Source organism: Elaeis guineensis, chromosome 5 (assembly GCF_000442705.2).
Source record: "Elaeis guineensis isolate ETL-2024a chromosome 5, EG11, whole genome shotgun sequence".
Classification (NCBI taxonomy): domain Eukaryota; kingdom Viridiplantae; phylum Streptophyta; class Magnoliopsida; order Arecales; family Arecaceae; genus Elaeis; species Elaeis guineensis.
In genome coordinates this window covers 37,460,049-37,477,254 of record NC_025997.2, presented here as the reverse complement: position 1 = coordinate 37,477,254, position 17,206 = coordinate 37,460,049, and positions in this window count along the sequence as shown.

Here is a 17,206-nt window from a genome sequence, read left to right as displayed (position 1 = left end):
CCTTCATCTTTCTTTTTCTTCTCAGAGATACAGGATGCTCATGATTGGCTATAATTTGGATTGCGGGTGAGCAGATGAATAAATAGAATGTCATGATATCTGATCAGAGGATTGAAAGAATTTCAATTGTAATTATATAAGTTTTACAAGTTATTATTGAAATTAGATATTATGGATATTGAGGTTGTAAGGAATTATTTTTGGCCTTGCATATTCTTTAGGGCTTACTCTAAGGAGTGTGTGGCCATCACGTATCCGATCGAGCATTGGGTTCGGGGCGTGACAAGTCTATTCATTGACCACTCTTTAACTTTTAATCTCTGTCGACTTTTTTATAACAAGCAATCCATAGTTAAATTGCCTTGTAACTTTCAATCCATAGAGGATAAAAATATCTTCCGTATTTCTTCTTCCCCTCCCACACGGGCTCTCCCTCTCACAAACCACCACCAACTGGGTTCTTCCCTCCCACACATCTCCCTCACATGATACCTAATTGGCAGGGACATAGGGATGTGGGCTCTCCCTCCCACATGGGTACTTGCTGCTAGCCCTTTCGAAACCCCCATCCTTTCCAACCCATTTCATTTTAAGAAAATTTGATTCTCCATTCCAAACCCAGAATCTCTCTCTTTTTCTTGGTAGAAAAAGAGAGATATTGCAGTTGCTGAGAGATTTTGCATAGAGTTTTCTATTTTTGTTGTTTTGGATTTTTGTAGGAGACTTGATTGAAAAATCTATCCAATGTAAAGTAATATTGTTTGATGGGAGGAATGGTGCAGGATGAGGGATCATCGTCAATGACATCATCTCCACTGTAATGTTTCTCGTTGATGTCCCTCTCACCGATAGCACAATTGATGTTGCCACTGATGATGTGGCTACGAGAGCTGAAGTCCGATGAGAGGGAGTTATATCTCATCCATCTCCTCAATTGCGCCAATCTCATCCACATTTTTATCTCAAGTTCATCCATGTATTGCTACCTTGTAGCCTCCATCTGTAAGCACAGGAAAGCAATGTAGAATAGGAATCACAAGGCTCTATCATTCAAGCTAGGTTGTGAGTAATTGGTTGGAGGATGAGTCAAGAATGTGAACAAGATTGAGGTTTGTGAGTTTAGACCGAGAAACCTACACCCCGCACCCTCCCTAAAGTGGCAATGTGACCCAGCCAGAGAGCATTCTTTAAGGAAGCGACACTTAATGTTTCAGACAGGGTCAACCAACTCAATTTGCATTGTACTTGTTTAACTAGTTGCCTCTTTTAAAACTAGTTAATTCCTATTTCATCACTAGTTTTTTGACATTTATTGTTCACCTTTCAGATTTAAAGTATCTGGTCAGATCTGGTTAGATCAAATCATAAGGGGCTTGTTATGGAAGATGCACGAGGCTAGGGCCAATCAGGTTAGGCCAAAAGAGTTGGCTTGTGCATGATTTTATTCAAAGAAGCCTCAACCTTATGTTAGATTACATGATGTGAAATCCTAGATTGCAAATTTATTGTTCTAACACTGACCAAAGAAAACAAGACATGACCCATTGCCATCTCTATAACTTATCAGTTTACTTTCAGAAACTCAAAACCATTAGAGAGAGTTGAGGGATAATTACATAAGAGAACTAGCAAATGAGTTCCATGAAAGCAGAGTAAGCTTTACATAGAGTGGATTTCTCTAGCAACCTAGCTGATATCAAAATTCAGCTACACCATAGCCTTTCATGCCAACAAAGAAGAAAAAGAATAATGCTATTCCTGATGCAATAAAAAAAAAAAAAAAAACCCAGACCTCAGGTCAGCTAAACAAAAGTTTACTTAGAATTTTGTACATATTAGCATATGGGAGATGGACTGCTGTGAAGTCCAAGAGATCTATATCCTACTTCATCATTTTTTGTATGCAGACTTAGAGCCTGTTTGGATAAGCCAATGGAATTTAGGGTTAATTTTCATCTGAATTCATGGACTAAGAAGCTGCCAATTTGAGCATAGCCTATATCAACCTAACAACATCACAGCCCCAATCCCATGGAAAGTGTTGGGATAGATTCTTGTCACTTACCCGACTAGCCAGCTTCCTCGACTCACGACTGACTATTTGCACTTCACTGACTAGGTTGCTACGGTTCAACCCATCTTCAATCAATGGGCTTGGCCCCAATTGGCTTTCCACCGACTAAGAGCAACGGACTCAATCAAGTCAGCACTTTACCGATTTGGTTCGACATGTAGTCCACGCATGACCTACGAGCTAGCCGATGATATTCGGCACATGGCCGAATACCCATCCAGTGCCCTATCGATTTAATCAACAACTGGGTAGCACCGCTCAACGTACTCATTCGGCCTGCTATCGAGTCCAATAGCACAGGCATCAGCCGAGCAGCTGAACATCAAGCATGGCCACAATGCTATCCCATCGAGTTACATCAAGTCCCATCACTTAGGAGCCATATCCTATACCACCAGCTGTGTACTGTGATAAAAAACTATGAAGTCATTAATTATACCCACGAGATCATTAATTATACCTCACATGCGATAAGATGTGCCACCACAGCCACGTATGCACCGAACGAAAGGCACACCCATTGTCAGAGCCAATGGGGCAGCCAGTACTACTCCATACGGTCAAGAAACTCGAAATGGACCTTCTCTCTCTCTCTCTCCTTTACCTTGATCCCTTTATAAATAGAGGTAAAAAGGGACCCTTTAGGTATGCAATGCATGCTCCAATACTGAGACTCTGCTCCTCCTTCTATTGAGTTCCATCTCTAACTTGAGCATCGTAGGGTCCTCGTCGGAGCAACCTCCGGCAGGACTTCCCTTGTAGGTCTTGCACCCTCGACGACCTGGCACTCTACGAAACTCCAGCCGCTTTGGCATTAGGTAGAGATCATCGTAAATGCACATTATAAGTCCTCGCTCTCTTTCTTGACCATCTCTGCTGTGCTCTCTCTCCGATGGATGAACTCCCTTCCCCGGCTTTCTGCCGCATAGTGTCCAGGTGCAGCGACTCGGCTCCAAACTGACTATCCCATCGAAGACAAGCCATAATAGCTTGGCGTACTAGGTAGGGGGGAGGAATACTCCTCTAAGAATCACAATGGCCAAGACAAGAGCACAAAATGCCTCTATTAGCTCAGCTCGACACTCGACACAGCATGGTGCACCTCCGACGACCCTCGGGGAGTCCAGCACTTCACGATTGACGGTGATAGTGGGCCACCTGCAATTTACTGCCCTTGTGCAGTAAGTTAAAACATTGATGGAGGCAGTCTACAATCTCCAGCAAACTCAGCAGCAGCAGCAATAGCAATCAGAGGAACCGATGCCGCAAGACGTGCCCTCTCGACACAGCCATCGGCCTCATTCTCTGTCCCGCCATTCGACTCGACATTCCCATCGAATAAGTCCTCGACCTATCCAACGATCGCCACATCGAGACTCCAGGCACATCCCGCATGCCAACTCCGATGATCGCCAGTCTCCTTCCCCTTGATGAGCTCCACACAAAGGGAAGAGACCCCAATCTCCGTCAAGCTCTTTTTCTTTCGGGGAAGGCTCTACCCCAGGATATTCCAGCATCTTGATGAGTCTCGATGACGATTGGATGAATATGACTGCAAGCTAAAGAAGCTTGATCACTATCTAGATCAACTCCAGACCAATAATCGGGATCCACCAGTGACCTAGGCATCAGCTCCTGTCCACCCTTCTCTCGATGGATCCTCAACGAGTCGATCCCTAGTCGATTCAAGATGCTACAGATAGAGCCATACAATAGCTTCACCGATCCACTCGATCATCTCAAGAGCTATAAGGCTCTTATGCTTCTCCAGGGAGCATCTGATATCTTCCTCTGTATAGCTTTTTCGATCATCCTTTGGAAGACTGCTCGAACATGGTACTCCAGACTTCGACTTGGGAGTCTCCACTCATTTGAATAGCTTGAGCAACTCTTCATGACGTACTTCGGCACCAATCGAAGGGTGCCACAAACGTCGACAGTCTTTTCTTAATCAAACAGCAGAACAGAGAATCTCTACAAGACTTCATGACGCATTTTAACACCACCACGTTGGAGGTTTGAGACCTAAATGAGTCAACGGCCATCTCTACCATGAAGTGGAGACTGCACAACTCCAGGTTCACTTACTCTTTAGACAAGATGCTTTTTCGATCCTACGTCGAACTCCTCGAGCGTGTGTAGAAATACATCCACATTGAGAAAGGTGCGACTGACCAGTGCCAATCCAAAGGTAAAGATCAAAAGAGGAAGAAGATGAAGGAAAGAACCTCTATAGGGCCTAACCGAACTCACACTGAGAAGGAGGCTCCACCTCCCAATCAAATCCAAAGCTCAAAAACTCTGGCAATAGATACGACTCCTAGATCCCTCTAACCACTCCTCATGTGTAGATTCTCATGAAAATAGAGGGGAAAAGCTACCTTCGACAACCCCAGCCTATGAAGACGAAGCTCATATTTTGAAATCGGAAGTGCTACTATCAGTTCCACCATGACCATAGCCACGACACCGAACAATGTATCGAGTTAAAGAATGAGATAGAAAAGGATATCGCACATCTGGAATATGCATGCAGAGATCAAAATATATACATTTTTAACTTTTAAAAATCATGAACATAGTGAAAATTGAAACTGATCTAGATTTAAAATAATTTTAAATAAACATGTATAAAATATAGATCTAATCTACACATATAAGGAATGTTCATATGCTAAAATTAAGATGCCAAAAATTAAAATCAAATTTAGAGTTAGACCTTTACCTTTATGCAGGTAGATCTTCACCACGATCTGATGGCCTATGATAATCTGATGACGTTTCTACAAAGCCGCACATATATCCGACCTCTATAAGTATCCATTGAGGCTAATCTGATCAGGAGGATTCGATTTCATCGAGGTGCTAGCTCCCTTACAGATATCGCTCCCTGAATTATCAAATTGGTTTGATATTTTAATTCTCTTCTCAAGAAGATCAATCAAAGCTATAGGAGGATGATGAAATCAGATCACATCTATTTTTTTTTTTCACTTTTCTCTTAAGAAAAAATCAAAGATCAACTAAGGAAGATAAGATCAAATCTCTTTCTTCTTTTTTTTTTGTCCAACTCTTGAACTAGATCTAGAAAAGGTAGAGAAAAACTATCCATCTCATGGATCAAAAAAATTAAATCAGATCAAATCTGATTTTAATCATGTCCAACTCTTGAACATCTTTAGGAGAAGAGGTAGGATTTTATGTCTATCTCATAGACCAATAAGGAGAGAAAAATCAGATCAAATTTGATTTTATTCGTATCCAACTCTTGAACATCTTTTAAGGAGAAGAGGAAGAAGACATGTCCAACTTTTGGACAAAGAAGAGAGAGGAAGAGTTATCTAACAACCAACCTTTGATTGTAAGAAAGAAGAGATAGGAAGTAGGGCGCCAACCACCTTGAAGACCCTTGATTTCCTCATGCCAAACAACCTTGGGCATCCCTCCTCTTTCTTTCATGCCTTCTCTCTATCTTCTCAAGCCAACCACCTCTTGGAGGCATCCCCTAGCAGATCTCATCTCATTATGATGGGCACCCCATCTTATTCCTATTTAAACCAAGAATTAGTTAGGGTTTGGTTAGGGACAAGTTGAGATAGAGTAGGACTCTATCTTTATGTTGCCACCCCACCTCTCCTAAAAATTCTCCATGCCCTCTCTTTATTCCATGCCAAAAGCTAACATGAAGGCCATATGGGGTGTGAGAACTTCTCAAGGGGAGGAGTTCTTCTGCTGCTGAAACACCTATCTTGTTTAGGTTTGAATCCAAACTAATTTGGGTTTCCAAATAAGTCAAGTACTTAACCAAATCCAAAACTGTTTTGAATTTATGAAACCCAATCTGATTCAAACTCAACCCAATTGTAATCAAATTAAATCTGAATTTAATTTGATTAGGACTCAACCTAATTATTTGATCAAATCAAATAATCTAGCAATATTTATAATTTGATAGAGTCCTAGTCCAGTGGGACTCTTGACGATCCTCCTATAACTTACTAACTCTTAGTAAATTTTAATATAACTTTTACATTTAAGTTCAATCATCAACCAAATTGATAATTAAGATCACTTATGATTTGATAGAGTTTCAGTCCAGTGGGACTCTTTAAGATCATCTAAAACCTCTTTTATATGTGACCCCATATGTTCTATTCTGTCTGGTAGTAAGAAATATTTTGATCTTCATTAAAATATTATTAAATTTTTTTTTAATAGATTAAAATAATTTTAGCTCTCCAATCGAGAACTATTGACCATCAAAATAAATTTTATTGGTCCCACAATCCACTAATGTCGTCAGCAGCATGTAGTGGCAACCCAGCAGAACAGAAGGATGAATCTCTAGGTGAAGTGACCATGTGATCTATCGTGAGTCCCGATAAGATGGAGGTCATGAAAAACTCCTTAGACCCTATCATCTGTTATATATAAGATTTATTCAACTTGAGTTCATTTATGAAACCTGATGGAAACTCTTTTCCATCATTCACACTGTCCTGGCTAAGGTCTTCTGAACTCAATCTCATAAATCATATAGGACTACTCTTTAACTACTAAGATCGATAGATCCCATTTAGATGCACATCTTATTTCTACAATAAATCTACTGCAGCCAACATATACCTCAAAGCTCTGTATGGCTAGAAAATCAAGTTATAGTGCAGTCAAACTACAGCAACATCATTGTGAATAGCGGAGGTACTACAGGTCAAAAAATTAGTCACTCCACTACGGTATTAAAAAAATCACTGATGAGTGAGTAGACATTTAAGTGACTTCTCATATTGATCACGTTCAGTACCATTGTTCTTTAACAACCATCTGTACTCTTGATCCAGTATTCTTACACTATAGACTTGAGACTCATCTATTCTAAGGAAAGTGATCCATGCATCAATTTTATCAAATCAATCACCATCTTCGTGTTGATTTTTTGATTAAGAGTAATTTAAAAATTAATCATTAATGATACATGTCTCAAATTCTTAACTCTTGAGAATATGTGTCATCATCTATTAATTTTTTGGATGATTCATGGACACACACTATATGAATGGAATTAACTATCCTAATTAATTAGATTAAGTATAAAATTATATCCTAAAAAAAATTAATATGTCAGTTTGATTGACTTTTAGGACATATATCTAACAGATAGAGAACCTGATAAGATAGGGATATCTCGAGAAATATGTGTGGGAGCGACCTGTGCAACTACCCTCTGATCCACCACCTCAATTGCATCCCAACGAAGAAACCTGCATTCAACCCATGGCGGGTGTGATCAATATGATTTCGACAGGACTGAGACTCCGAGGGGCGGCCGACTCGGAGAGGTCCTCCAAGCGACAGCAGGTAAATGATGACATCATCTTCTCCAAGAAAGATCTTCGAGGAGTCCAAACTCCTCACAATGATGTCATTGTTGTATCAATGACGATAGCCAATTATAATGTAAAATAATATTTTATTGATAATGAAAGCTCAGGTGACATGATTTTTTATGATTATTTTCTTCAAATGTGACTTTCTGTCAATCGACTCAAATCAATCAATATTCCTCTAGTTGGGTTCACTGGTGACTCGATCAAGAGGGAAGGCAAGATAGAACTCCCTATCATTGTCAAACAACCACCTTGTTAATCGATGGTGTGTCTCAACTTTCTCATAGTCCGAGTTCCATCTACCTACAAAGTTATTTGGGGACGATCCAGACTAAATGCGCCCTGAGCAATTGTCTCGACATATCACCTGCTCATGCACTTCCCGATAAGAAAAGGGACTGATGAAATGAGGGAAGATCAACAGTTAGCCCGACAATATTACTTAACTATAATCAAAGGAAAAAGACCAACTGAAGCTCTTTCCATCGAAGATGGACTGGATCAGAGAGAAGAAGAAAGTTTGGGAGAACCTGCTGAACAACTTATCTCAATGCCCCTCAATGGCGTGGACCCGACCAAAACCATCCAAATTGGATCTTCGTTAAGCGACGAACTACGGGAGAAGCTGATCTACTTTGTGAAGGAGAATGCTGATGTCTTCATCTGGTTTGCCTCAGATATATCAGGCATCTCTTCTGAAGTAATTATCCACCGACTGAATGTCGACGCCAACCACAAGCCGATGAGCCAAAGAAAAAGAAGCTTCACTCTCGAGCGACAGAAGGCCATTGATGAAAAGGTTGATAAGTTGCTGGCAGCAGACTTCATTCGCGAGATGACCTATTCGGATTGGCTCGCAAATATCGTGATGATCAAGAAAGCTAATGGCAAATAGTAGATATGCATCGACTATACTGACTTGAACAAAATCTATCCCAAGGATAGCTTTTCACTTTCACAGATTGATCAGTTAGTCGACACTACATCAGGCTACCAGCTACTCAACTTCATATATGCCTTCTCCGACTACAATTAGATCCGGATGGCATCCGAGGATAAGGAGAGGATGGCATTTTTTATCGATAAAGGTTTGTACTGCTACAAAGTCTTGTCTTTCGATCTCAAAAATATCGGAGCTACTTATCGGAGACTTGATCAACAAAATCTTCAAGAATCAGATCGATCGCAATATGGAGTTTACATCGACAACATGCTCGTGAAAAGCAAGAAAGCTACTCTCCATGTCGATGACCTGGTTGAAACTTTGGATGCCTTGAGGAGATATCAAATGAAATTGAACCTAACAAAGTATGCCTTCGGTGTCACATTGGAAAAGTTTCTCGACTTTAAGGTAACAAGGCGGGGCATCGTGGCCAACCTCGAGAAGATCAAGGTGGTTCTCGATAAAAAGCCTCTGACTTCTTAATGGGATATTCAAAAATTGATGGGATGTGTAACATCTTTAAGCTGATTCATCTCCAAGTTCGTAGAACAGTAACTCCCTTTCTTCAAGACCCTCAGGTGGATGAAAGACTTTGCCTGGATGGAAGAATACTAGAAGGCTTTCAGCGACTTGAAGCAATACTTGAGCTCTCCTCCACTCCTGACAAAGCCAAACATCGATAATGAATTACTTATGTACTTAGCTGTGACAACTGAAACTATCAGCTTGGTGCTAGTCTAAGAAGAAAATAAAGTGGAAAAGCCCATCTACTACATAAGTCAAGTGCTACATGGGGCTAAAGTAAGGTATTCTCAGATCGAAAAGGTCATCTTCATAATTATTACAACTATTGGGTCCAATCCCATCCTTATCCTGGAGTAACTCTTTGCTAATAGAGTGGTTGCATATTTTCGATGTAACTGAACCACTGTAACTAGCTGAGAACAATCAACACCAGTAGCACGCCTGCACATCTACAATGATGAAAGACCTATGGACTTAATATTTATGGAGAGATTTAGATTTAGATCTCATCTAATCAGTCATCATATAACCGATCTAATTGGCATGAGCTAAACCAAAATATCAAGCAACCTTATTCAAGACTCAATCTTCCAAATTGATCAGATAAGTGAAGATCGGTGGGGTCCCCCCATTACTTTTCTTAGACATCACTAAATTGGTTAGATCAGCTAACAGAATCAATTAAATAACCACCTCTCAATTACTTACCTTAGACACTAATAGGTCAATTGGTCCAAATAGGTTAGCTCAAGCGAATCATGCTCAAACCATTGAGCCGAATTAGGTCTTTAGGTTAATCAATTTTATATGTGAGATTCAATTAATTTAATCAACAATAATTGCTTAATCATATAACTTAATTGATCTAACCTTAATCAATACTTGATTCAATTTGATCAATTACTTAATTGAATTAAATCCATAACATTCAAATCAAAAACTCTAGATGCAATCTAATTATATGATCTAATTTTTGATTTTTTTCATAACCAAAATCCTTATACACAAACACAAATTTCATATTTCAAAATTAAATTTTAGATCTAAATTTTTTGCATGAAAGGTAAGTTTTAAATCATGAAAATAATTTTCAGATTTAACATACAAACATATATCTCATTTATGTATGTAAAATTCAGATCTAAACAAAAATTCAGATCATAATATGATATCATATATCTCATATACAAATTATGAATCATATCGAAGATAATCTTCTGACCTAAATATACAATCATATATCTCATATATGAATTATGAATTAGATCAAATAAAATTTTATATTTATGCATGCATCTACATATCACATAATTATGAACTAGAAATCATTCTAGAATAAAATTCAGATCTATACATGCTTTCAATATCAACTATATATTTTAAAATTAAATCTAAAATAAATTTTAGATTCAAAATACTCATTTATACATCTCATGTATCAAGAAAAAATCAGATTTTGAAATTCTTTTCAAAACATGTGTGTCAATTTCATGCATATGAAATCCACGGCTTTGATACCACTGTTGGAATTTTAATGTCGGGGCATACATGTATGTTTCAAATTTTTTTTTAAATATTGTAACAGAATAAAAAAATTAAAATATCTTTTAATCTATATCATGCATACATAAAACATAAACCACTAGGATCTACTTCACATACTGAAATTGAACATATACTGAAATTAAATATGTGATCGAATCACATACCTGTTTTATAATTTTTTTCTTCAAGTCTGGATCTGAAAGAGAAAAGGTTCTCTCTTAGCTACGCAAGTGCCCAGCCTCTATGGGTATCCACTCAGGATCAGCCTAGAACAGCTCTCTTTGATATTAATTTTTTTTCTTTAAGAAAAATCAGCCTGCGAATGTGAACGAAGTCTGGATCACGATCAACTTTTTGATCCTTTCCTTGATCTTCTTCTTCTCTTTTTTTTTTCTTTTCTTTTCTAGATTATGAAGCAACAAGGAACTAAAATCAATAAGTAATAGAGGATGCCCAAACACCTTTAGGCATTGAAGATGGAGGACGCCCAAGCTTGGGCGTTGGATCTCCAAGGGAGAAGAAAGGGAGAAGAGAAAGAGGGGGTGTGGGCTCTTCAAGGGAGGCATGGGGCTACTGGTTGAATTTTCTAGAGGTCTTAGAGAAGATTTCTTTAAATAGACATAAAGTTTGAATCCTATTCAAAATCAAACAATCACTTAACACAAGTCCTACTTGCATTAGGAATCCTTATTCTTTTAGTTATTTGATTCTCTTTAGGAGATCCTTTAGGTGCCAACTATTAAAGCCTTTGCATCCATAAAAACACACCCAACATGGCACCCATGGGATGCCCCATAATGGTTCCACACATCCTCTAATGGGTGGACATGCCCAACTTGATCAAATCAAGTGGCGTCCAATCAAAACTATCAAAAAAATTAATTAAGGACTTGAACTCTTAATTTATTTGATCCAAAATCTTAGGCATCCAATAATTGAAACCCAATGAATCTAATTTATTTAAGTTATTAGTAGATAATTAAATTTAAATTAATCTTATCAAATAAAAAATTTAAATATAAAGAAAAAATTGGATCCAATCATATGCTAGCAAGATTATCCTAAACCCAATAGGATTTTTCTAAACCCAATTGAGACTTCATAAGCCCAATTATTTATTTCAGATCTAATTTCTTTGTTGTGTAACCCCATAGATTCAATTCTATCTGATAGTGAGATATACACTGATCTTTATTATAGTATCACTGAAACTCTTTTCAATGGGTCGGAACAATTTCACTCTAACTCATCAAGAATTGTTGATCCTGAGCAATCCTAGTGAGCTCTCATAATCCATCAGTGATACCTAACAATATGTAGTGGCAACTCAGTAGAACCAAAAAGAACTCAAGGTGTAGTTCACATATGATTCAGTCTCTCTATCGTGAGTCCCGACTAGATAATCGATCATGGATAAATCATCAAACTTCATCATCAGTCATATGATAGATTCGATTAGCTCAAGTCCACTTGTGATCCTTATAAAAATTTTTTTCCATCAATCACACTGCTGTGGCCATAGACTCTCAGACTTAACCTCTCAAATCTCATAGAACTACTCTTTTCTATCAAGATCAATAGATTTTGTCTTAATACGCATCCTACTCCTACAGTGGACCAACTGTCGCCAACATCCACTACAAGAGCTCATTGAGATCATGTTTATGTGTCAGTCAAACTTCAACAGCCTCACTATGAGCAGTCGTACCATCATAGATTAAAAGATCATTCACACAACTACAGCATCGAGATAATTACTGACGATCTGTAAAAATTTAAGTGATCTCTCATATGGTCGCATTCAGTACTAGTTATTCTCTAACAACTATCTGCACTCATCGCTTAGTATCTCTATACTATAGATTAGAGACTCATCTATCTCGAAAGAAGTGATCTGGGCATCAGTCTATCTGGATCGATCATCATCCTCATGATGATACTATGATCGAGAATATTTAAAAATTACATACATATCTTTAATTCTCAATACTTTGAGAATATGCATCGAAATATTAATTTCATAGATGATTCAAAGACACATCACACTTGAATAAAAAAAAAATTATTTTTATTGATCAAATCAATGTATTAAGTATGAAATTATATCCTAATTTTATCTCAATGTGTCAGTTATTTTGGCTTCTAGGATATCCATCTAACACTGCCCCTGCTCAAGTGCCTTCAGCCTTTCGAAGCCAACTACGCTCTTTGGAAGGTACATGAGGGCATTTGTGGCAACCACTTGGGGGACAAGTCGTTATCCTACAAGATCCTTCAACAGGAATATTATTAGCCAACCATGCAGAAAGATGCTACCGACTTAGTACAGAAGTGCGATCAATGTCAAAGGTTTGCTAATATCCAAAAGTTTTCATCAAGTCATCTCACAACTATTTCGGCACCATAGCCATTCGATCAATGGGAAGTCGACATACTCGATCATTTTCCACCTATTAGTGGATAAAAAAGGTTCATCATTATCGCCATCGACTACTTCACCAAGCGGGTGGAGGCTGAACCATTGGCATAAGTAACTGAGCGGAAGACCACCGACTACCTATAGAAATCCATCATCTATCGATTTGGTCTATCTTAAGTAATCATCACCGATAATAGCTGATAATTCAACAATGCTAAGGTCGAAGAGTTTTGTATGAGATATCACATCATCTACAAACTCACCTCGGTCAGACACCCGCAATCCAACGGAGAAGTTGAGGTGACCAACAAAATAATACTACAAGGCCTAAAAATGAGAATCGATCAAGCCAAGAAAAGTTGGGCCGATGAACTCTACAGCATTCTGTGGTCTCATCGAACAACTCCTTGGATCTCGATCAGAGAGACTCCTTTCAAACTTGCATTCAGGATCGAATCCATGATCCCAGTTGAAATTGGCCTACTCTTGACTCGAATAGAGCCCTACGATGAATCGACCAATTCAGATAAACAACAAGCTGATTTGGACTTGCTCGATGAAACACAGAGGTAAACTCAACTAAGGATGGCTTCCTACCAACAAAAGATAGCTCAATATTACAACTCTTGAGTCAAATCTAAGGTCTTCTGAGTGGGAGACCTAGTCCTTAAAAAAGCCGAAGTCTTCAAGCTGATCGAGCAAGGGAAGTTATCCCCAAATTGGGAGGGTCCCTACAAGATATCAGCAGTTCTACGACCAAAGGCATACAAAATTGAAAACTTGGATGGCACAGAATTTTCTCAAACCTAGAGTATCGAGAATCTATGGATGTACTATCAGTAAGAATGTCTTGTCAATAAAAGGTTCTCTCTTCTACAATTCTTTGTCGAATAGTCCAAGTACTTGGTGACATATCGAACAAATTGGTCACTTAACAATCGGCCAAACTATTTTCTCGTCAGCTAGAACTTGATGAAATGTTATTCGATTGACACTTGATTAATGGTGCCAAAAAAATCCGACAACTGTAAGCATACCAGCTACAGCCCAAGGGCCGCGGACATATAAGCTACGGTTCGCATGCTAACCCAAGCAAAAAAGTTGTAGTTAGTAGGCTTGCTCCCGATTGACCAAGGATCAAATGATCCGAAATAAAGTAGAGATATTTTTCCTAATTGACTAGGTTCTAATTCGGTGGAATGATTTATGATGAATGATCTACGACTATGACTCGAATCTAGCTAAGTTTCCTACAAAATCAACTACTTGACTTAGAGAATTTTTCTTTCAAGTCTACATGTTCAATTATTATCTACTCGGTTTGCAGCTTCCTATTGACTATCTTGCCTAGTCTTGCCAACTACTTTACTTAGCCATTTTTACAGAAAGATAAGTAAACCAGTAAAGAAGGAAAGTATGCAAACAGTCAAGTCAGAGTTGAACGAGTCAAAATTAAAATGAAGATCTTTCATTGCCAAAAGGAATTCATTACAAAAAGAAATCCATTACAAAGCTGAGAAAAAAAAGTACAAGGATAAAAAGTCAAAAATACAAAGGAGCCTAAGAAGGCGGAGGACGATCTTCTTTGAAGTCTGTCTCCTCTTCGCTTTCCGACTCTTCCTCATCCAGGATCTTGTCGGCCTGTATACTATTCAGGTCCAACTTGGAGTGCAGTCGGTCGATGGCTCTCTTGTAGTCCTCAAATATGAGTTCGTATGCATCTGCGGAGGCTTCAGCGAGCTCCACCTCATACTCCTTCAATTCATAAAACTCAACCAGTGTCCGAGAAGTTGCCTCTTGGGCTCGAGTTTCTACCATCGATAACTTTTTCTTCAATTTCTTGGTGGTCTTCTCGGCTTCCTTCAACTCCTTGGTGGCCTTCTCGGCTTCTTACCACTTCCCCCGTTCCACAATGAGGGTGCTTTCTATTGACTCTATCTCCTTCTGGTAGTCGGCCCTCAACTTTTTGAACTCCTTGTCGTTCTTCTGCTAGGTCTCCAAGGATGTCCACTCGATCTCTAGCAAAATGATTTTCTCCCAACTCTTCTTCTCCCGCTCTTTGATAGCACAGAGAAGTTTCTCAATGACTTCAGTCTGAGCATGATAAGTTTGGGCTTTGTCTTCAAGCTGGGCGTTGAGCCATACAAAGCCGATTAACCCCTCATACAAAATAGTCACATCATGTATCATCTGCAAAAGAGAAAATTTTATTTAAGTCATTTGATCGGCCAACAACTATTTGAAAAAAGTACTAAGAAGAACAGTCGAAGACATACCAAGAACAACGACATGTAGGAGCCTGACAAGATCTCCATGATTGGGCGGGCCTTCCCGACTTCCCAGTTTGCGGGCAGCATTACCATCTTCGCCAACTCCTCGACAAGTCGATGATCCTGGAGTGCTTGGTCGGTTGCCTTAATGCACAGCCCTAGGTGATGGTGGGCTCTCTGGAAGAAGTGTCCATACCATAGTCGACGGTGAAGGCAGGGGCCTTCCCCTTGTCGGCTTCCTCCAAACTAGATGCCTAGCCTTCATCAGTGTCGGCTTGGGCCGGCAAAGCTTGGACCATGGTGGATGACCTAATCAGGGGCTCAACGATGATGACATCATCGCCAACAGGAGTGACTGTGACTCCCATAGCAACTTTGACAAGAGGCATCAGTGAAGGAGGCCTCGGCTATGGTTGGGGCAATGATGACAGCTGCATGATCCTTGACACCCAAAGAGGAGATCCTTCTCTTGGCCTCTTTGGTAGATATGAAGGTCCACCAGGCCCGAATCCCAGCTTCTTCCTGACAGCCTATGGAGAGTTGCCGTTGAGACCCTCATACCTACAAGACAATAACAAAAATAACTCAGTTAGCAAGAAAAGAAAGAAAAACTATGAAGATCTACAGAAAGAAGACTACCTAAGCGACTGATCGAGCTTATGCCAGCATCATACAATGACTGCTCCTCTAGGAGCTCCCACTGTGGGGGGATCAGGATGTCGAATAGCTTATCATATTGCTCTTAATCTGCTAGGATCACATCATTCTAGTTTGGGGACAGACTGGGAGTGGTCCAATGCCAGTCGAAGGCTCAGGGGTGGCAGCAACTATATAAAAGAATTTATTCTTGCATCCGCAGATGGAAGAGGGAAGCCTGGTGATAAACTGATGTTTAGGCTGAAGACTAAAGAGCCACCATCCTATTCCTAAGGATGATTTTTCTACATAAAAAGAGTTCGAAAGAGAGAGATTGGGGGCTCGAATCAAAGAAGATGACAAAGGACAACAAAAGAAGATAAAATTCTAAAAGAATTAGGTGTAAACTGGGCAAGAACTATATCATACAGGTCGAGGACATTGGTGAAGAAGGGGTGAAGAAAAATTTGGAGTCCCAAATGAAGGGATAGATGACCATATAGCAATCAGGGAAACGAATGACCCGACCTTCTTCACCAACCGCCATCAGTCGATACTGATCAGAAATATGATATTGATCCCTTAGTCGGTAAATAGCAGTCTCAACCAACTCGGACCTCTCGACAAGAGGTCCGGGAAGGTTCTCGAGAGCCGACTGTTGATCCGATTCTTTCAGGATCAGGACGATCCTGCCAAGAAGTGGCACCTTCCGGATCATCCTAAGAAATTTTCTCGATCTCCCTCTGTGTAGTTGAGGTCTGAGAACTCTAGTCTCCCACCAAGTTCTCATCCCCAGACTCTCCACTTGAGGAAGCCATGGAGGAAAGAGGCCAAAGCAAAAACTCCAAAAGGGGAAAAGATAGAGAGAAACCTTGAGAAGGGGAAAGGGGAAAAGATAGAGAGAAACCTTGAGAAGGGGAGATGATGACAGAAAGATCGATGACAATGAAGATTGGTTGGGAAGGAGATGGCTGACAGCAATGAAGCCTAAACCTCAAAGGCCCTAAGCTCTTTACTGGAAAGCAAGGGATTAGGGATCGGGGGGCAAAGGCACTAGAATCGGAAGGCAAGATAAAGAAGAGATGACCCCAATTTATAAACCCCTTCGATGGTCAGGATCGACCCAAAAATTTGTGCCTTCTTCAAAATTTTGATGTGTGGCAACAATCTCGGTCGACTATTCTCTCAGCTTCCCGATGCAACGCCATTGAGATTATGCCACATTAGCTAGATCCGCATGATCATGAGTCAGGCCAACCGACGATCGACACATGGACAACTCAGGTACCTCAACCTACTATTGCTCTGCTGTCCAATCTTCTGCCATCATTACAAAGGATCACCTCGAGCATCATGGCATTTATTGCTGCACGGCCTGTGATGCGATAGGACTGGTACACGTTCTAT